Here is a 21,930-nt window from a genome sequence, read left to right on the forward strand (position 1 = left end):
TGTCTTCACTGGTGTTTTCTGGATCTTTATCCTCTTTTTTTTGATGGGTCATCATTTCCTGTTTCTTTGGTACCCTTGTTTCACTGTACATTTTAATATTTTAAATGTTAACTCTGGGATTTATTCTTTAAGATGAGTGGTTTTTTATTTTGAAACCAGCTGATGATTGGATAGAGATTTTGTTGAGCTTCATCCCTCTTATAGGAAGGTCTGCCCAAGGCAAATGCAGTAAGCAGGATTTTCTCTGTCTTTCTGGGTCTCTGTCTTGTCCTGGTTTTTGTTTATTGTTTTAGAGTTTCCCTGTTTACAGGAGTTTGGTTGTCCCCTTTGTCTCCCAGAAGACAGACTTCTTTCTCCCAGGTATTTGAAGCTGGCAGTCTGTTGTCCCTGATTATCCACTTTACAGTATCTTATACTCCTTTCATCATCTAAGGCTGCTTTGACTTGAGGGTGCATTCTGGGAGGAGGGGCATACCAGGGAGGACTTTCCCAAGTCAGTCTTTCTTCATTGAAACAAGACCAGGGATTCTTGAAGGGGCTACAGACTGGCTCCAAAGCATCCTGGGGAGGGTGTCAGGTAGGGCCCCCAAGAACGTTTTCCATGGCTCCCCACAGCTGAGCCTTCTTGGCCTCTTTAGCAAATGCAGCCTTTCAACTAACGGTACCCTGTAGCCTTGAGGAACTGTAGTGTCTTTATGTCTCTGCTGTGGCCTTTCTCTAGGGCAGGTTGAAACAATGCTCACCCTCATATTAGGACCCAAGCTATCTGAAGACACTAATAAAAAGCTGTGGTTAGTGATCAGCCATGCCTAGCCCTGGTCTTGGGGAAGAAGATTTTTTATGTTCCTTTCTGTCACCAGTGAGCTAGCCAGGGGCTGGACACCACAGTGGCCTGCCGTGAGAGTGGGGGATGGCTGTAAGAAGTTGCTACACAGAAAGAGCAGTTTACTGCTTTTTATCATGTAATTTATCAGCTTATTACTCCCACGTGTGTCTGAATTTTGTACGGTGTTCCTCTGCCCTCCAGAGTGTCAAATTAGTTGCCTCAGAGAGCTCCTGCCTGTTTCATAGTTCTGATGGAAGAATTGAGTCTTGGCGCTCCCTGTTTTGCCACCTTCCCACAATCTCTAGCTGGTTGTATATATTTTAGTTGCAGGTATCTCTTGGAAATTTTAAATGAAATTTTCTGAAATAACAATTTTTAGCTAACTGGATGTCATTCTTTTATCCATAGAGTTGCAGGTAGACTTTAGATCCCTCCCCCTTCAATTATATGAAGTGTTGAAGTCAATAAATTAAAGACCAATTATGCACCAGAATGACTGATAAACAGCCAGAAAATGTCTGGATCAACTATTTTAAAACCCTGGAGCCCAGTAGTATATTCAGGGAAGAGAAGGAGGAAGAGGTGGGTAAATGATGGAGGATGGTGGTGAATTGCCCCCTCATTGCAGCATCTGCTGTCACCCATCCCCAGCATTGCGGCAGGCAGCTGTGAGATCCTCAACTCTGTTTCCTTGTGCTCGAGTGGGATATAAAGACCTAATTCCCCAAGATCCAGGGGTCTATGTCCACTTCTCTGACCACTGCTTTTGATCAGCTACTTCAGATTGCTGGGGGCCCTGCTTTGAGGGGCGGCATTTTTGCAGCCCACCCCAGGCAAAGGTGGCAGAGGAGTCCTAAAGACTGTACCCTTCCTCAAAACTATGCTATACAGTTACAGGGCTGCATTTACTGGGGAAGTGCTTAGGAAGGAAGTTGCAACCTCATATAGCCATAGGAGAATCCCCAGGCACCCTCGATAGCTCCTCCTTCTCTTCCTCCCCAGAGCAGTGTGGAATTGGCGGGCACTTCCTCTGTAGGTCCCTGGCCTCCTTCCAGCTGGGAGAGACTGCCCTAGGAAATTCCTCTCTAGCTTGCCCCTCCCACCCACCCCACCACCCGCCATACCCCAGATTTGCCCTCTAGGCAAAAGCAGCTTGGGATGAGGAAAGTGGTATAAGAAACAATTGAGTTGGGCAGCCTGGAGAAAGGCTTACCTGCTTTAAGTCCTGCCAGGAACACATGGGAAAGGGAAAAGGCCTGTTTCCTAGGGAGTAGAGGGGACATTTAAGTTCCTATAAACGGGAAACTCCAAAAGACTCCTAGCAAGCATAAACCCAGCATAAGACACAGGCCTCAGAAAACCCAGGGAGGACCCTGCATTCGTCTTGGGCTGACCTTCTTGATAGGAGGGCTGCACTCTGAAGAAGAGCACCAGCCAGCGCAAAACCAATTTGCCAAGGCTGTGAAAGTCTTCTTTTTCTGTTGTTTTTTAAAAAAGAGATTTAAGAAAATCTCTTTCATGTCACTACCTGGATACAAACTCAAGAAACATACAGTTCAGGAACTAAATCTGGGGGTACAAACTCAAGAAACACACAGCTCAGGGACTAAATCCCAGAGTTAAGATGAAAAAATATTAAAATGTACAGTGTAAAAGAAAAGATTACAAGACAAGCAAAGATTCAGGAAAAGATGGCCCATCCGAAGGAAGAGGATACAAATTTAGAAAATATTAAAAATTTCAGAAAAGAAGACCAGACTGTGGCATACTGGAAAAAAGACTTGAAAAAAAAAATGATCTTCAGTATGCTCAAGGAGATGAAGGAAAACACAGAGAAAGGACTAAAGGATATCAGGGAAACAATAAATGAGCAATATGAGAAGCTCAGCAAAGAGATGGAAATTTTAAAAAGGAACCAAACAACTACTGGAGTTGAAAACCGCAATAACTGTAATTGAAAATGCCCAGAAGAGTTTCAAGACCAGATCGGAACTGGTAGAAGAAAGAATCGGCAAACCTGAGGACAAGACAATTGAAATGAGTCAGACTGAGGAGCAGAAAGGAAGAGGAATTAGAAAAAGCAGAAATAGCCTAACAGGCCTCCTGGACACCGTCAAGCGCACCTGTGCTCATTATGGAAGTCCCATGGGGCGAAGGAGAGAAGCAGTAGTTTTCTTCCTCTTGGCGACTTGGCCCTGCACATTCTAGTTGCCTTGGAAGCTCTCAGCTCATGGAGAGCTCAGCTTGGCTTGGGTTCTTCTCTCCTGTGAGTGGCACGGAGCTGGCTCCAGGCTATGAGCTGGGGGCAGGTCCATGCTGACTTTGTTTCCTTTTCCTCTGGAACCACAGTTCTATTCTGCTTTTTGCCCAGTGCCTGAAAATCATTATTTCGTGTATTTTATCTGGTTTTCTAGTTATTTTAGGTGGGGAAGTTAAATCTAGTCCCTGTGTTTCCCTTTTGGTTGATAATGAAATGCTATCCGTATACTGTAGATGATAATTTCCTCCAGCCTATTCCATGCTTTTTCTTTTAAGAAACCATAGTGCAGAAAATAAAGGCGACTCGGGGGGTGGCTGGTGGTGAAGACGACTGCGAGTAAGTCATGGACGGGTAAGATGTAGGAAAAGTGTGTTTTTATTTTTTTGTTTACTCTGTTTATCTTTTATTCTACTTTATCAACATTTATTTTAATATGAAAAGTAAAACCTCTCCACTCAACCTGCCATTAAATCGTTGCATAAAATCTGCATGGTAGGAATATACATCAAAGTTCTCTGACTCAGGCACATCACTTCCTCCCTTTCCTAAACCTGGAGAAGCTAGACATCTCCATTTCTATATCCATCATAGAGCTCTGTGCTCACCGAGTAGCTATTTAGAAAACGTACAGCTATTTCACCACAGTGTGAGGATCTGTTGCACAAATTCTGTCCAGTTTAGTTAGACGTCCTCAGAACAGTCGTGTGGTTTCCTCTTCCTCCTCCGACCCTGGTTCTGTCTTCAGGTCAGGGTGGGGTCTGCAGGTGAGGAGCCCCGGGCTCCTGCCTTGGCATTACCGTCTTTGTCATCATGCTGGAACCGCAGTTTGCAGGACTGTTCCAGTTGCAGTTGGATGGCTCCTGAAGCTTTGCTCTTCTTAGATTCGTGCGTCTGGTAACAAATTCCGCCAGTGACACCGTCTTTGAAGGACGAGGACTTCAGATATGTACAATTTAAAATAGCTTTTTTGGAGTCTCGTCTTTTTTCCCCATTCTTCCTCTCTTTCTCCTGGAATTTAAATGTGTTCTTCAAGGTTATGCAGGTTCTGACAAACTGAGCTTTTGCCTGTCGATCCAAGGGAAAAGTCACCACCAAAATGAGGGAAAACATTTTTATGGCATTGTGACAGGAAATTGAAAGCACGGTGAAGAGTATGTATATAGATAAATGTGAACTAAAATTTTTAGCTCTTGTATGCAGCTGGGTTTTTATATTTTTATTTTTTTATCTTTTGCAGAGACAATATAATATAGGTGATGGCAAACAAAACCTTTTTTCCTCCCTCTGTTAGAGGAGCTGGTGGCCTTTTTGTGATGCTCGTGATCACAGTAAGTTTCTATTTGCTGGTGGCATATCTGGTCCCTCTGTGACGGCTCCATAAACACACGAGGTCTTTCCGTGGCCTTTGTGTTTTACCCTAGGTAATGTTATGTGGGAGATGGCGTTTGACTCTGATTTTGGTTTCCCTTGACTGCTGTTTCCTGGGTCTTTACTCTCTTCGGTGGACCTGGCACAGCTTCTAGAGTTCCACTGCAAGTCCCTGCCTTCTCCTTTGTCTGTCTGCTGAGCAATAGTCTTTCTTCTATGTACGTTCTTCTATTTGGTGTAGCACTTCATTAGGGTATATTATATGACTTGATAAACTGAGACTCATAATGTACTGATGATGCTCTCACGCATAGTGGGGCTTTTGGTATTTGAATTGACAGTTCCAAGACGTGTGAACTTACACATCGTCAATATTGTAATGTAAAGCAGTTTCAGGTTTTATCCATTTTGAGAGCCCATTTTTAAGCTTCATCTAGGTTCTCACACTGAGGAAAAGAACTGTCTTCTTCAGAGAAGCAGGTGCTCCTTAGAACTGGAGGGCCCTCCTTGGGAGATGCGGTTTTTTTTGAAACGCCAGCCTGTGGAGCTCTGTTGGCTCTCTCCCTCGGTCGGTCCGAGTCAGTTATTTTCATGGGGAGCCTGCTTGTCCCAGAAAGAGCCTGCAGCCGAGCCTTGCCCTCGGGGGGCTTCAGTGCGCCTCGAATCGATGACCAGATCTTTTCATTTTGTGCCCATGTGGTTTCTGCGGGTGGTTTGTTGTTTTAAAAGCTGTTTCAAAGAAGTGCATTTTTTTTCCTGGCAATCATGTGTATCCTGTGTAAGTATTTTTCATTATTAATAATTTTGAGAAGAACCAACTCCAGGTCATGATGCCGTTGGCTGGCGGCCGGGTTTCATCCAGCGCCCTCCCGCATGGTTTGGGGTCTGGTTTGCCAAAGTCGATCAGGCTGAGGCCCCTACAGGGCCTAGTAATGGTTTCTTCTCCTGTTTCTCACCGTCAGCAACCTGTTTTTAAAAATTATTTTTGCCCATTTCGGGTTTATCAACAGCCTTTACAGGAGACTCATGAGACATTTTGATTTGATTTCTTCAGGCTTATACACTTCTTTGTGGGGGGGTATTTTCCCCTCCCCTTTCTCACTCTTGATGGAAATTTCCATTTCTGATTATGAGTTGCATTCCAGCTTCCTCATTGTGCTTTGATTTCCATCTTCTTCCTCATTTAGGCTCAGTGGTTAGAAATCTTGTCTTTAATTGAATTTCAAAGTGGTTAAACTTCTGTCATTTTCCATTCTCCTGTCCAGCAGTGAGGGTTTGCTTCTGTAGGTATACTGCAGCCTTTTAATAATAATGAATTTGGGTTTAAAGAGAAACTGAATTAAATTCTTGAGTTATTTCAGAAGTCGTAACATCAGGGAAACGGACTTTGGCCCAGTGGTTAGGGCGTCCGTCTACCACATGGGAGGCCCGCGGTTCAAACCCCGGGCCTCCTTGACCTGCGTGGAGCTGGCCCATGCGCAATGCTGATGCGCGCAACACTTCCCGTGCTGGTGACACACTTCCCATGCCGGTGACGACAAATAGAAGCGGACAAAGAAACAAAAAGACACAGAAAACAGACAACCGGGGGAGGGGAGGGGAATTAAATAAATAAAAATAAATCTTTAAAAAAAAGAAAAAAAAAAAGAAGTCGTAACATCATAACATCATGCTATTTATATTTCTGGCTACAGTGAAGGTTTTCGTGAAATTCAAGTTTTGTAGGAAAAAGCTTCATGTGTCATCAGCCCATAGTCTCAGAAGGGATCTTTAGGATTTGGCTAACTCAGAATTAGAACTTTAAATAGACTGGAGAAATTTTCCATTAGCAAGTGAACATTATTCAGAATTAGCAATTAACCATGAAGAGGACTTGGATATTGCCTTCAGAACGTTGTAACCCGAGGAGGAAGCTGAGACCTGATGACTGGGCGACTCTCTGCGGTCTAGTGATCTGTGATCTGGTGGGGAGGTAGGGTGAGGCTGCACGTCCCGTGTTCTTTCCAGGACCGTGGAGCTGCTGGCCTTCTTATCCTCAACAAAATTAGAGTTTCAAGTATGAAGCATGATAGGGTTCTCGGTTAAAAAAATTCAAATATGTTTTATTGTTGCAGTGTAAGTCTGAGTGAGGAGAGAAAGTTGACAAATTCATACCACATTTGCCCCCCTCCACCTGTAAAATGGTGCTGATGGTCTGTGAGGTTATCATTTGGTTATTTGAGAAGGAAACTGTATAGCCCTTATTTTGTTCAAGCCTGTTTCTCATTGTATTGAAGTAATTTTGAAAAGTTCTCAAGCTGGGAAAACATGTAGACCAGGACTTCCTGTGCTGGCTGCCGTCAAGTGCCCACTGAGCTTTGATGCCTTCCTCTCTGCCTGCTGAAGAGACCCTCTAGCTCAGGCACGGACCCGCCTTTCCCACGGCTCATGGGAAGGGGGCTGAGGCCTGGGAAAATAATTGTTTCTGGTAAGTCCAGGTGATATCTGGCAGTTCCCTTTCTTTGTTAGTGACAGGTTCTGGGATGAGCAGATGACAGTCTCTGTGTTTGGTCATTTTGCTCCCAGCTCATAGATGAAGCCATGTGGAGGAGGTGGGGTCCAGGAAGTGACCGAAGAGCCGAGCTCTGCTTGCAGTGCTCGGAGCCTGCCCTCCTTGGGACTCTTGTACACGAGCTCCTGCTTCAGTATTTCCTCATCGATTAAGTCAGTTTGATTTTGGAATTCTCTGTTATTTCCAGATGAAGGTATTCGATCTGAATCATCTCCTTATATTTTGTACTAAGGAAAAAGATTTGGTAAGAGGTTTTGGCAACTAAATGGATATCAATTCAAGGAAAAGGGAAAACTTTCAATAGATTTAAAACTAGGAGAATCTCGATTTTAATAGATTTGTGCCTGAGAGAATCTCATAGACTTGTGACTGGGAGAAACATAAAATTACGGCTCTCAAGGCATCATGAAACACTGGTTTATCTTTTTGCAGCTTTACGGAACTTATTCATTTTACCAGTGACCTCTTAAATCCGGTGGATTCTGTTCATTCCTACTTACCTTGATCTCTATTATTATATTAAACCTGTTTCCAGCCTTGTACACTTTCTTTTTCCTTATGACTTCTAGGACAGCATTCTGTCTTTTTGAATTGCTGACCATTCCTTCTAAGTTTCTTTACTGATTTATATTCATATAAATCATATATATGTATAGATATATATATGATAGAGAAGTTGTAGGTTTACAGAAAAATCATTCAGGAAATACAGAATTCCCATGTACCCACCCCCACTAATCCCCCTTATTATCACCTTGTGGAAGTGTGGAACATTTGTTATAATTGATTAAAGAGTAATATTATAATGGTACCATTAGCTGTAGTCAATTACATTAGAGTTCCCTGTTTGTGTTGTACAGTCTTATATTTGTTTTTAAAAATTTTTTGTTGTAGTAACATATATATACAACCTAAAATTTCCCCTTTTAACCACACTGTCCTATATGATTCGGTGCTCTTAATTACATCACAGTGCTGTGCTACCAGTACTGCTAGCCATTACCAAAACTTTGCCATCATCCCAAATAGAAACTCCGTGAAATTTAGGCATTAACTTCCCACTTCATACCCCTACCCCAGACCCTGGTAACTTATATTTTAGCTTCTGATGCTATGAATTTGCTTAATCTAATTATTTCATTTCATGGGATCATGCAGTATTTGTCCCTTTGTGTCTGGCTTATTTCCCTCAACATGATGTTTTCAAGGCTTGTCCACGTTGTTGCACGTATCAGAATTCCATTCCTTTTTAAGGCTGAATGATATTCCATCCTATGTATCTACCACATTTTATTTATCCATTCATTGTTTGATGGGCCCTTGGGTTGCTTCCATCTTTCGGCAGTTGTGAATGACGCCGCTCTGAACACTGGTGTGCAAATACCTGTTTGAGGCCGTGCTTTAAATTGTCCATTTAATACGGATCTTCTTTTCCTACAGTTTTGTGCTTGGCCAGATTAAAAAAAAAATTTTAGCTTTTTATATTGAGAACAGTTTTAGATTTCTGGAAAAATTGTGAAGGTAATACAGAGTGTTTCCATATACCTCACATCCAGTCTTCCCTTTTATTAATATTTTACCTTGTTAGATGTGCTAACAGTGACCTAGTACTAAAACAGTCATTAGAGTCTATACTTGACGGTATTTCCTTCCTTTTTAACCTGATACCCTTGTTCTGGAATCCCGTCCAGGATCCCGCCTTACGTCTTGTGCTCATGCCTTCGTCGCCTTCTCTTTGCGGCGCAGTTTCTCAGGCTCTCCTGTGGACAAGCCCGCACGTGTGGAGCACTGGCCGGGGATTCTGTAGCGTGTCCCCGGTTGGGATTTGTCTGTATCTCATGCTTGTGCTGGGTGTGGGTTTTGGGGAGGAGGTCACAGAGGGAAGCTGCATTCCTAGCTCACTGTGCGAAGGGCTCATGTTGTCAGCGTGATCCCTCCTCTGGCTGCATTGGGCTATGGGTCTTCTCCACAGCAGTTACTCTTTTCATCCCCCTTTCTGGAATGTGCTCTTTAGAAGGGAGTCATTGTGGGTAACAAACAGTTAATGAGGAGTTAGGCTGCACCTCCATGAGGGCAGAGCAGCTACATAATTACATGGAAATCTTCTGCGTTGTTTGTCTGTCCTTCCTCCTCTGTTTATTCAGCCAGCTATGTCAGTATGGACTCATGGACGTTTGTTTAATACGTTGGCCTGAGCTTTTAATTGCTGTATATATATTGATAATTTCTAAATATGTTTATCCTAGCAAGATTTTTTACCCCTCTTTTGAGCTCTACCTTTCTACTCAGCTTCCTATTGGACCTTTTCCCTTTGGTCTTTTCTTTTGTTGAAACCTCAAACTAAATATGTCCATATTGCCTAAGCCCACAATAATCATCTTATGCCTCATCTCCAACAGTGGAATGCCTTAGTTTACTTTTTCATATTCCCTTAATCTCCTTCCCTCAGTACCTCTCATTTGGATTTTTATATTTGATTATTGCAATGAGTTTCCTAGAACTAGCCTGTTCTACTTTTATGTCTTTCTCCAGTTTGCCACATAGCTATTTTTCTAAAATATGTCATTTATTCAAAATACTCCATATCTCGCTCTTCTCTCACAGCCCCTCAGTGAGTGCTGTCTCCGCTACTAATTTAACTGTGACATCGGCAAATCATGTGGCCTCTGTAGCCTGTTTTCTTACTGAAAACATGAAGACAATCATAGGCATTTTCCAAGATTAAATGTGATGCTCTGTCTAAGGAGTTTAAATATGTGGCTGGTACAAACGAATGCTTTGTAAAAAAATAGTCATTTTTATTATTCTGTGGCTCCTTCCAAACTTCTTAGCATTTCATATAAGACCCTTCATAATTTGGCTCCTAACCCATATCCAGCAGTTTTCATTTGTGGATATTCTCCCACTGTAGGCAAGTTATCACCCAACAATTCCAAATTATTTGTGGTATTGTGGGTTTGCCATACTATTTGTATGCAGTGACAGTATGTGTATATAACCCATACAGAGTAAATAATCACCTTCCTCTGTTGTCACTCTACTATGTGCATAGATACATGTGCTATATTGTAATTACATGTGTGCAGGTCTGTCTTTCTATTAAACTGTGCCCTCCAAGAGAACACGCATCAAACTTAATTCATCGTTATATCCCTAGCCCTTAGTCACTCAGTGTTTGCTACATGCATTACCTTGCTAGTTCAGAAATCATGTCTAAGCTTCTGCAGGTGCTCATGAGGCTTTTACTTGAGCACGTCCATTAGCAGAATGTTTATACTTAGAGAAATGATGATTATTTTTGGGTAGGTCTAAATTTTTGAAGTTTATTTTTACATAGATGTGAAACCTATCTGCATTTAGCTTTCATTGTTCTACTTTCTGGAGCCACAAAGAATTAGGCTGTATGTGGCAGTTTGATATTATTTATGAATTCCAAAAAGAGATGTAGATCATGTTTGTAAACTGGTATGCTCCTCTGGGCTTTACATTCAGCTGAGATGTCTGATTAAATTATGTTAAGATTAGGGCTCTGATTCAATTTGGACTTTTTAGGGCCTTTAACTGTGAGCTCCTACCCCCAAAAAATACCCTTTATAAAAGCCAATGGATTTCTGGTACTTTGTATCAGCACCCCTTTGCCTGACTAATACACTGTATAGTAAGCATTTTTTAAGGTTTTGAACATCAAGCATTCATGAAACAGGTTTCAGAAGTCTCTTGGTTGGAAATAAAAGAAACCTGAAACAAGCTAGCTTAAGGAAAACAAATTTGTTCATTGACATTGGTACTCTCCAGACTTCTGTGATCATTCATGTCTATCAGGAAGACATTTTCAAGACTGCCTGTCTAATCTAGGTATATTTATTTATCTCTTTATGCATTGTAAACGTATGTAATTATAAAAATACGCACTTTGTAAGAACACAAATACGGAACTTTTCGAAGGATAACGCCAAATCCTGTGTTGTAGTATTTTCTTGTCACACTTTGATGATGGGCTTTTGCCACCGCCTGCACCAGGGTGGCCCCGTTAAAGAGCCCTGACATATAGGTCCCCAAACGAGCATGGGTAAGGGAGGGATGCGTTTTACTTTTTAAAAAAAAAGATTTATTTTTTATTTATTTCTCTCCCCGCTCCCCAGTTGTCTGCTCTCTGTGTCCATTCGCTGTCCGTTCTTCTGTGTCCGCTTGCATTCTTGCCAGTGGCACTGGGAATCCGTGTCTCTTTTTGTTGCATCATCTTGCTGCATCAGCTCTCTGTGTGTGTGACAGCACTCCTGGGCAGGCTGCACTATTTTTGTGCTGGGTGGCTTTCCTTGGGGGGCACAATCCTTGCGCATGGGGCTCCCCTACGCGGGGGACGCCCCTGTATGGCACAGCACTCCTTGCGCGTATCAGCACTGCGCATGGGCCAGCTCACCACATAGGTCACGAGGCTCTGGGTTTGAACCCTGGGCCTCCCATGTGGTAGGCAGATGCCTTATCAGTTGAGCCAAATAATTTTTTGCTTCTCTGTCCTTCAGGGCTTCCTTCTCCAGACAGGCCTCTTCCTTGGGCCTCGGGCCCTAGCCACTGCAGGCTCTGGGCTCAGTCCTTGACAGACCTCGGCACTCAGCACTTGTGCCTGGAGTGCCTACTCTGGGCCGGCCACTGTTTTAGGGGCTGGGGCTTCAGCAGTGAATATTAAAAAGAAATGTGTTACAGTGGTAGGTGTTAGGCAGAGAATTAAAATAGAGTGACCCGAAGGTGCCTCTGCCCAGCTCAGATCTGCATCCAGGGAAGAGCAGGGAGGAGGCGGAGGAGGGGACTCCAGGATGCTCGGGCGCAGGTTCTGACGCGGGCCTGAGCTGGCCCGTGTGAGGACGACGGGGCAAGGCGTTTGGCCTCAGGACTCAGTACATGAGGCGACTGTTGGGATCAGAGAGAGGAGTGTTTTCCCTTCTGCCTCCAGTTGGAAATATCTCTAGGAAAGATCCCGATTCATCCTGGTGGAGTCAGTTTCCTGCCCCCAGGCCTAATGATCCTGGCCTGGGCCCTGTGCCTTGTTCCTTAGCTCAGCTTTGGTCAGTTGCCTGCCCTCCTGGCTGGAGGAAGCGTGGGCCAAGGTACTGAACTGGCCAAAAGAAGAAGGAGCTTGCTCTGGCCTCCATGGTCCTGTGGGGAGTCATCTCCTAAGATAGGTGAAGATGCCTGTGCTTTCTGCTATGTTCTGACTTTCATCAAAGCTGAAGTTCCCTAGGTTTTCAATATCTCTTTATTCCTCTCTGAGATGAATCTTGAAGTCTAATGGCATGTGTCACTTTAACATGGCTTGGCAGTGGTGAGGGCGAGGGGGGGAAACCTCAGCGTGTCCCCTGAACGTACCCACGCCCTGGGGGGCCTTTCAGATGTAGAGGATAGGTGTAATTTGGGGACTCTCTGTACTTTGTTTCCTACAGCAGGGAGTTTGGCCAGCACATTTTAAGAGTTATTAAACTGTTGCAAGGAAAAGGGGTCTCCGGCTATCTCCCGGATTTATCCCTGTGTAAATGAGAAAACTTTCTTAACCCAAAATGTCTCATTCTTGACGTGTCCTGGGTGACCAAGGTCTTGGTGGCTGTGTGTCTGTATTGGCTTTCCGCGGTATTAAACCTTTGGTGCAGGACAGGAGAGAAGGCTGCAGGGCTTGAATTCCGCGCGGCAGCGAATGGACATCGTGTTGACGCAGTGGGATTCAGTATGGGGGCCAAAACTGCATGCTGCATTGTGATGTTTCTGAAGTTGTGGCACACTGACAGTCTTGTCTTGAAGTCACCTTGAATTGGTGCCTATAAAGAAGCATGAAACTCATTTCCATCAAGGAATTGAATGGGAGATACGGTGTTACCCAACTGTGCAGTAATGATAGTATTCGGTGTCATATTCCTTTGAAGAAATCATGCCGCTAATTATTCAGGTTGCAATGTTCCAGTCAGGTTAGGTTTGATTTTATTGTTAAACACACAAATAAAAACAACTCTTACATTAGGGTACAGGGGTGAACCTGAGTTCTTAGGTGATGAAATATTTTATACTTTGGTTAGACACTGCTAGAGGCTTTAAAAATTCTCTGATAAATAGAGCTCTATGGTGAACTATTTTGCTTTACTATTAGTACAGAATTTTAACAACATCTTTCTATGTTGTAATTTTGGGTTTTGTACATGTGGGTTGTGAGAAATAAACTGGAAATCCTGTCTCTGTGGCTTGGAATCTGGGGTGGCTTCAAAAGGCAAACAAAATATTGTAGCATGTGCTTGCCAGGTAAAATTTTAAGTGGACTTTCCATAGAGTACAAGCTTTTGAAGCCAAATAATGTAAAGTGATTTTATGGTTGCAGACAGACTCTTGTTGACTTCTCTTTGATTTTGTTACTTACGGGGGGAAATCAGTGGCAGACTGAGAAATATCTGTACATCCTTGTACAACATGTTCCTCTTCACTCACCACCAGCTCTTTGGGGAAGAGTTCTGAGATTGCGTGCCAAAACCTGATATGCTAAAAGGCTAGTGGGGTTTTTTGTCCTTTATATTTTGAAATTGACAGGTGTGTTCCAAGATCCAGAATATCCTGATTTTATTTAAAGGACTTTCTCTAGGAGGATTGATACTAGTAATTTTTAATTTCAGTAGTACTTAAATGAAGATATGCATGTTTTTTCCCCTACTTTTTCCTAATGTATTTTGGGAAAGGACCATTGTTGTACTATGATGGTAACCAAATTTAGACAAGTCTAGGTGAATTTATTGTCTTTCAGTTACATGAGAGACTGGAGGTGGCACGTGTAATTTGAGGTCTGCATCTGGTTTTAAGCTAAGTGAACCTGATCCAGGCTCAGCTACCTTCAGTGGTGATTTTCCCAGATGTTGGCATTGAAAACCATGTGGTTTTGTGTAAGTAGAATTCAGAGTGTGATGCTTTCTGTCACTTCATAATTCTAATTTTAGAGTTTCAATTTTTAAAGCAGGATAATTCAATCCAGAAAAGTTCAAAATCTGTGATTTCCATACACTGCCAGGTACATTGATGGTCAAAGGGTTGAAACAAACTTAATACCGTTTATTAGAAATTATGGTGGATCCTTTTACTCATTCACCCATAGATTTATAACCATGCACTTTCTTTCTTTTATTTATATAACCACAGGAGACACATTTTGTATTTGCATGCTAGAATTTCCTGGGAACACATAAATGCAGAGATATTTATGAAGATTTTTTGTGCTGGTAATAAAATGGAAAGATATTCGAAGAAGCCTAAATCATAATCTGTTCACTGCTTTTTTTGCCCTACTTGAAAATGATTCTTCAGTTTCTAGACTATTGGTGTGAATTGTACTGGGTTTCAGTTTGAATATTGCAGGTACCATAAAGTCTTTTCTTGTAGCTCTTTTTTTACTTTTACGATACCATCTACTCGATTATAAATGCCTTGAGAATAGTAGAGGTTGCTATATAATCATCTTTGTATTTTGTAGTACTTAGCTCCTCACATACTAACTTAAAAAGAACAAGTATCATAGGCTTATTGAATTAAATTTTGATTGAACTGATCTGGAGGAGAGAGGAATTAGGTGGAAAAACAAGGCTAAACTGAGGGAGGCAAAGGCATTTAGACTTTTCAGATCATCTTGCTGTTTGATTGTGAGTTTTAAAAGTAGTCATGTTTAATGAACCTTTGTAATCTTTGTTACCGAACAGTGGGAAACTTGGTTTTAGTCTTTCCTTGTTCTACCAACTAGCAGGTTAACTTTGAATAAGATGCTCTGTGTATAATGCTGGTGGTTTAAAAATACCATTGTTATATTTCAGGGATGGCTCTTGTGAACTAATTGCGACTCTAATTTCATGAGTCTCCTTTCCCCTTCTGCCATTTTAAGAATGAATGTGTAATTTTACATGTAGTGGGAAGCATGTGGGTCTGAGGTGCAGTTTGTTGAATTCCAATAAATACGTGTTTACCCGTATGATAATGCTCCAACCAAGGTAAAAACAATCCCATCTCCCCGGGAAGGCCCTCGTTTCCCTTCCAGCTGGTCTGTGCCATTCCACCTCGCTCCTCCCCCTCCCGGTGCCCAGTCATCTTCTTTCTATTACGTAGGTTAGTTTTGCCTTTCCCTAACCTTCATATAAATGGAATATTACAACTTACACTCTTTGTGACTCAACTAATTAGTTTTTGAAGTCCATCCACTTCAGTCTTTTTGAATAGTGTGGTGAGAAATGTTAGAGGACATCCCCTTATTGTGGATAAGAAAGTTTCTGACTATGTCATTGTTTAATAGATCAAAGAATCTTTGTAAAGTGATGTTACTTACAATGTGCTGTTGTGACCTAGATATGAAATAGTTTTTAGTAATCGTAATTGCAATAATGAGATGGTTGTCAAGTAGTACCAATAGAGACTGTTTTAAATTTTAATTTAATTTAGAATGATTGACAATCATTTTTTTAAGCAACTAGCCTTTATGAAATTGTTATAAAATATCCAACTTACTCGTGTAGACAGTGATTTCCACTTTCACTTATTTTTCTTTATTAGAGAGGTTGTGGGTTTATGGAACAATCATGTGTGAAAACAGGAGTCCCATGTACCACCCCATCACCAATACCTTATACTGGTGTGGAACATTTGTTATAGTTGATGATAGCACGTTTATAGTTGTACTATTCAAGTCCGTGGTTTAACTTAGGTTTCACTATTTGTGTAGTTCCATGGGTTTTCCTTAAAAAAAAAAATTTCATTCTGTTACCATATAGACAATCTAACATTTCCCCTTTTATTCACATGCAGATATGTATTACAGTGCCTTTAATTTGTTCATGTTGTGCTACCATCACCGCCATCTATTACCAAAACATTTCCATTATTTCAAATAGGAACCCTGTACAATTTAAGCCTTAATTTCCCATTCCCTTTTCCCACCTCAGCCCCTGCTAACCTCTATACTAGATTCCTTCTCTCTGAGTTTGCTTATTCTAATTGTTTCAAATCCGTAAGGTCATATAATATTTGCCCTTTTGTGTCTGGCTTATTTCATTAAACACGATGTCTTCAAGGTTCATCTGTGTTGTTGTATATATCAGGATATATTCCTTTTTACAGCTGAATAATAATCCATTTATTTTCCATTCATTGGTTGATGGACCCTTGGGTTGCTGTCATCTTTAGGTAACTGAATAATGCCACCATGGACACTGGTGTGCGCATATCTGTCCAGAATCCCTGCTTTAAGTGCCAAACTGTTTTCCATAGTGGCTATTTTACATTGCCAACAGTAATGAATGAGTCTTTTTGTTTCTCCTCAAGTTCCCCAACACTTGCTTTTTTTTTTTTTTAATAGGAGCCATTCTAATGGGTGTGAAATGGTATTTTGTTATGGTTTTGATTTTTATTTCCCTGATGATTAATGATGTTGCACAACTTCCATGTGCTTTCGGTCCATTTGTATATCTTCTTTGGAGAGAGATCTGTTCAAGTCTTTTGCCCACTCTTTAATTGGGTTGTTTGTCTTTTTGTTGTTAAATTGAAGGATTTCTTTATATCTACCAGATATTAATCCTTTATTGGATATGTGGTTTCTAAATATTTTCTCCCATTGTATAGATTGAATTTTTACTTTCATGATAAAGAACTTTAAGGAACAAATTTTTTAAATTTTGTTGGAATCCCATTTATTTATTTTTTCTTTTGTTGCTTGTGCTTTGGGCGTAAAGTCTAAGAAACCATTACCTAACTCAAGGTTCTGAAGATGCTTCCTTATATTTCTTTCTGGGTATTTGATAGATCTAGCTCTTCTATTTAGGTCTTTGATCCATTTTGATTTAATTTTTGTGTATGGTGTGAGATAGGGGTTACTCCCTTTAATTTTTATTTTTTTGCTGATGGAGTCCAGTTTTCCCAGTACCATTTGTTGATGAGGCTATTCTTTCCCATCTGAGTGGTCTTAACCACCTTGTCAAAAATCAGTTGGCCATCAATATGAGGGTTGATTTCTGAGCTTCCACATCTATTTCATTGGTCTGTATGTCTGTCCTTGTGCCAGTACCAGGCTGTTTTGATTACTGTGACTTTGTAATAAATTTTAAGATCAGGAAGTGAGTCCTCCAACTTCATTATTCTTTTTCAAGAAGACTTTAGATATTTGGGGCCCCTAACACTTTCTTATAAATTTGATAATCATCTTTTTTATTACTGCAAAGGAGGTTGTTGGCATTTTGATTGGGATTGCAATGAATCTATAAATTGCTTTGGGTAGTTTTGACATCTTAACAATATTTAGTCTTCAAATCCATGAATGCAAAGTGTCCTTCCATTTTATTTAGGTCTTCCTTAATTTATTTTAGCAGTATTTTGCAGTTTTCTGCATCATGTCCTTTACCTCCTTGGTTAGATTTATTCTTGTAGTTGCTATTGAATGTAATTTTTTTCTTGATTTTTTTCGTCTCATTTTTGTGTGTTGATCTTGTACTTCATTGTTTTGCTGAATTCATTTATTCGCTTTAGGAGCTTTGTTGTGGATTTCTCAGGATTTTCTGTATAGAAGATCATATCACAAAAGAGGAAAAGTTTTATTTCTTCCTTTGGGTACCTTTTCTTTCTTTTTCTTGTTTAATTGCTTTGGTAAGAACTTCCATTACAGTGTTGAATATCAGGGGTAACAGTGATCATTCTTGTCTTACTCCTGATCTTAGAGGGAAACTTTCAGTCTTTCACCATTAAGTAGGATGTAGCAGTGGGGTTTTCATATATGCCCTTTATCCTATTGAGGAAATTTCCTTCTATTCAAGTGTTATAAGTATTTTTATCAAGAAAGGGTGCTGTATTTTGTCAAATTCCTTTTCTGCATTGATTGAGATATCATGTGGGATTTCTCCTTCACTGTATTATCATATATTACATTTTTAAAAAAAGATTTATTCTCCCCCCCGCCATTTCCCCCATTGTCTGCTCTTTGTGTCCATTAGCTGTGTGTTCTTCTGTGTCTGCTTGTATTCTCATTAGGAGGCTCTGGGAACTGATCCTGGGACCTTCCGGAGTGGAGATGGGCGATGACTCTCTTGCACCACCTCAACTTCCTGTTCTGCTACATCTTCTTATTTTCTCTCCTCTGTGTCTCTTTTTGCATTATCTTGCTGAGCCAGCTCTCAGTGCCACGTGGCACTCTTTTGTGGGGCAGCTTTCCCGCGCTGGGTGACATTCCCACACAGGGGGGCACTCCTGCTCCGGGCAGCATTCCAGCATGGACCGGCATGCTGTGTGGGCCGGCTAGCCATGTGGGCCAGCTTGCCCTCACAAGGAGGACCTGGGCATCAAACCCTGGACCTCCTGTATAGTAGACAGGAGCCCAATTGGTTGAGCCACATCCGTTTGCCAATATCATATATTACATTAACTGATTTTTTTTTATATTGAACTAACCTTGCATACCAGAGATAAATCCCACTTGATCATGGTCCATAATTCTTTTAATAAGCTATTGGTTTTGGTTTTCAAGTATTTTATTGAGGATTTTTGTGTCTATATTCATAGGAGATTCTGGTCTCTTCAGTATCTCTGAATCACTAATATAGACTCCTAATGGAAAATGAAAAGGGAAAATGTGATGACATTTGGAAAAAGACAGCCCAAGGGTTTTCAACTAATTTATTTTGTAAGTTCTTAAATATATTTAGATCATTTCACTTTGAAGCATTTTCAGTGTTTTATACAAACAGATAGCTGTTTTCCCAGTTCTTAGATAATACTTGCAAAGCATTATACTGGATTTTATGGGGTGTATAAAGATAGGTGTGAAGGATGGATCTCTCTCCTTTTGGGAGCTGTATCCTCCATTAGGGAAAATTAGACAACTACAATACAAATTTTAAAGGGCAATACTGTGTGATTGGGGAAAAAGATGTTACAGTAGTGGTTCAGGGAAGTCTGCCCCATTAACCGTATTTGTTTTTGACTAATAGAGTAAGGAAGGAAAATGAAGATTATAGAAAGTCATGCAAATCATGATACTAGTAAGACATAATTATTGAAGTATTTGGCTGCATTTGGCCATATTTCTTTTGGTCAGTCCAAGTGGGATATTTCTTTTTAAGGTCTGCCCTACACCACCATGTTGCCTATTACAGTTGATACAATGGAGAGGTTTATTAGTGGCCAGATAATTCCAGCTTGCTTCTTTTAGATGTGTGATGTAAGACAGATATGTGACTAAAGAAGGCTGGTTGGAAACATTTTAAAGTGTTATGCTTTTGGGTTAGCCTGCCATGTATACTCCCTGCCATTTATTCTCTTAGCCTTGGTCTCGAAGAATGAAGATAAAGTGATCAGGAAGGTACACACTGCAGTAATGGGACATTGTGTGAATGACAAGATGGCGCATAGTAACTCAGAAAATGCTAGCTGTTTTAAAGGTAATCTGTTAGTTTTAGAATCGTTTTACATTTACGGAAAAATTTTGTGGTGGTACGAAGGTCCTGTATGTCCCACACCTGGTTTTCCTTATTTTTAACATCTAATATTAGTATGGTGTATTTGTCACAATTCACGAAGCAATATTGCTTCCACATTTCATTCAGATTTCCTTAGTTTTTACCTGTTAACCTTTTGTCTTCCAGAATTCCATCCACGAAATCAAATGACATTTATCATTTGTCTGTAAGTAGCTGCAGTGGTTTCTTAGACTTTGTTTGTTTTAGATGACCTTGACAGTTTTGAGGAACATTGGTCAGGTATTTTGTAGATTGTCCCTCAGTTGACATTTGTCTGATGTTTTTCTTATGATTATACTGGGGTTTTGATTATAGATTTACTGTATAAATGGTTACTTTCTTCATATTAAGAAAATGTCATTTTCTTCATGTCAGTATGACAACACTGTAGATGTGAACTTGATCATCTGTCCAAGGTAGTGTTCATCAGATTTTGCCCCTGGAAAGTTACTCTTTTTCTCTTTCTCTCTTTCCATACTGTACTTCAAGGAGTAGGGAGTTAGGCGCCACCTCCTTGAGGGTAGAGTATATCCATAAATTTTGTTTGGATTCTTCTGCATAGAAGATTAGTCTATTTTCTCACATTTATTCAATCATTTATTTTTTACCAGTATGGTCTCATGAATCTTTTCTTTACATGTTGAGTTATAATTCAGTATTACCTTATTTTCTTGGTCAAATTGCTCCAGCTCTGGCCATTGTGAGCTCTTCCTGTTGACACCCTTCGGCATACTCCTGTCTTTTTGAGTGCGTTTGTGTTTTCATACTTACTTTCTGCCATGATGAGATGCTCCCAGCTTGTCTTGTATATTTCCTGCCCCAGACCTAGAATCAGCCATTTTTCCAAGGAGCTTTGGTCCTTTTATTGGAGAATGATTTTAGAAACCAACATCTGAGTGCTTGGTGTTCTAATTGCTTTTGGGATATCATTGCTTTTAGATCCTCTTAGTTGAAAAGCAAGGTAATAATTTTATGTATACTAACCATGTATATACACATAGCTACTTTTTAAGATAATTTCAATTTCAAAAAAATAAAATAACAGAAAAAGGCAGCTCAACAAGTTATGGAAGAATTACTTCTAAAAAGTTCTGTCCAGGCTATTTCATCTAATTCCAACTACTAACTCATTTTTTCCTCTAATGTTCAGAGATACACAAATGAACACAGATTAATTAAATGATATCGTCAGGGTCTCCTTATTAGTGAAAAACAAATGAAGAGGAAAAAAAAAGGTTTACTCCTACTCATATCTCACAAAATCAAAACCCATATTCTTTTTTGGTATTAATATAATACCAACTTTACTTTTGCTACAAAAAACATTACCATGGTGTTGTTAACTATACTCTGTAAGTTACATTAGTTATGTTTTCTCCATGTACACATAGCTGTTTTAAAAGCATTTCTGTGTATGATAATCTGTATCTATATCAGGCTAAATGTGACCTCATACTGATGACTCCCACTCAGATCCACCACCGCGCTGATCATTCTGGCTTCCTCCCCTTGCTTTTCTGTAACCTCCCATCAAGAGTGAGAAGTCTCACTTCCACACCTCTCCTTGGCCAGTTCATGGATGCATTATAATGGTTTCAGAGCTGATGCTGGATTACCGTGTTTAGGTAGAGTTTCCTTTGCCTTTAGTCTATAGACTACTCGTTCCACAAGTTGCTCAGCTCAGCCCCTTTTCGCCCCACCCTCTCCAGTGAGGTGGTTTCCTCCATTTGTAATGCAGTTAGATTCTTCCGTCGCACTTTACATTCCATCCTGGGATCCCCTGACCTCCTAAATGATTTTTAACAATTTGTGTACGTGAAGGTGTATTCTTGGTGCCCGTAAACTTCTGTGGGTTTGACCTGTTGAGTGTAACATATGCACCATTGCTGTATAACGCTGAATAGCTTCACCGCCTGAAAATATTCTTGTGCTTCACCTTTTCTACCCTCCCCACTTAATGCCCTCCTCACATTTTCTGCTCTGTCTGTCCATTTGCTGTGTTTTCTCCTTTGTCTGCTTGTCTTCTCTTTAGGCAGCACCAGAACCAATCCTGGAACCTTCTGGAGTGGGAGAGAAGCACTCAATTGCGTGTGCCAACTCAGCTTTTTGTCTTCTGTATCTCTTATTGTCTTTCTTCTTTGTCTCTTTTTGTTGTGTCTTCTTGCTGCTCCAGATCTTCACTCAGGCTTGCTCCTGGTGTGGGCCAGCTCACCACGTGGGCCAGCATTCCTCCTGGCTCAGGCCAGCTTACCATGGAGGCCCGCTCGCCTTCACCAGGAGACCCTGGGAATCGAACCCTAGACATCCCATATGGCAGATGGGAGCCCCATCGCTTGAGCCACTTCCGCTTCCCTAAATATTTTAGCTCAGCAGTATTTGACTTGATCAGTAGATACAGTGGTATTTCACCATATTTCAA

General features: G+C 40.9%; 1 protein-coding gene across 10 annotated transcripts in view; it reads left to right on the forward strand.

Annotated features, from left to right (window-relative positions):
- CCDC91 (coiled-coil domain containing 91) overlaps positions 1-21,930 on the forward strand; it is a 316,675-nt gene that overhangs the window by 13,462 nt on the left and 281,283 nt on the right. Inside the window, exon 3 of one of the 10 annotated variants that reach the window (XM_071210236.1) lies at positions 4,324-4,414. The exons of the other annotated variants lie outside the window; for them this stretch is intronic. The gene's annotated coding sequence lies outside the window, so the exon portion shown is untranslated. The remainder of the gene's footprint in view (positions 1-4,323; positions 4,415-21,930) is intronic. 10 annotated transcript variants of the gene reach the window in all.

The sequence above is a fragment of the Dasypus novemcinctus genome, chromosome 20, assembly GCF_030445035.2.
Source record: "Dasypus novemcinctus isolate mDasNov1 chromosome 20, mDasNov1.1.hap2, whole genome shotgun sequence".
Taxonomy (NCBI): domain Eukaryota; kingdom Metazoa; phylum Chordata; class Mammalia; order Cingulata; family Dasypodidae; genus Dasypus; species Dasypus novemcinctus.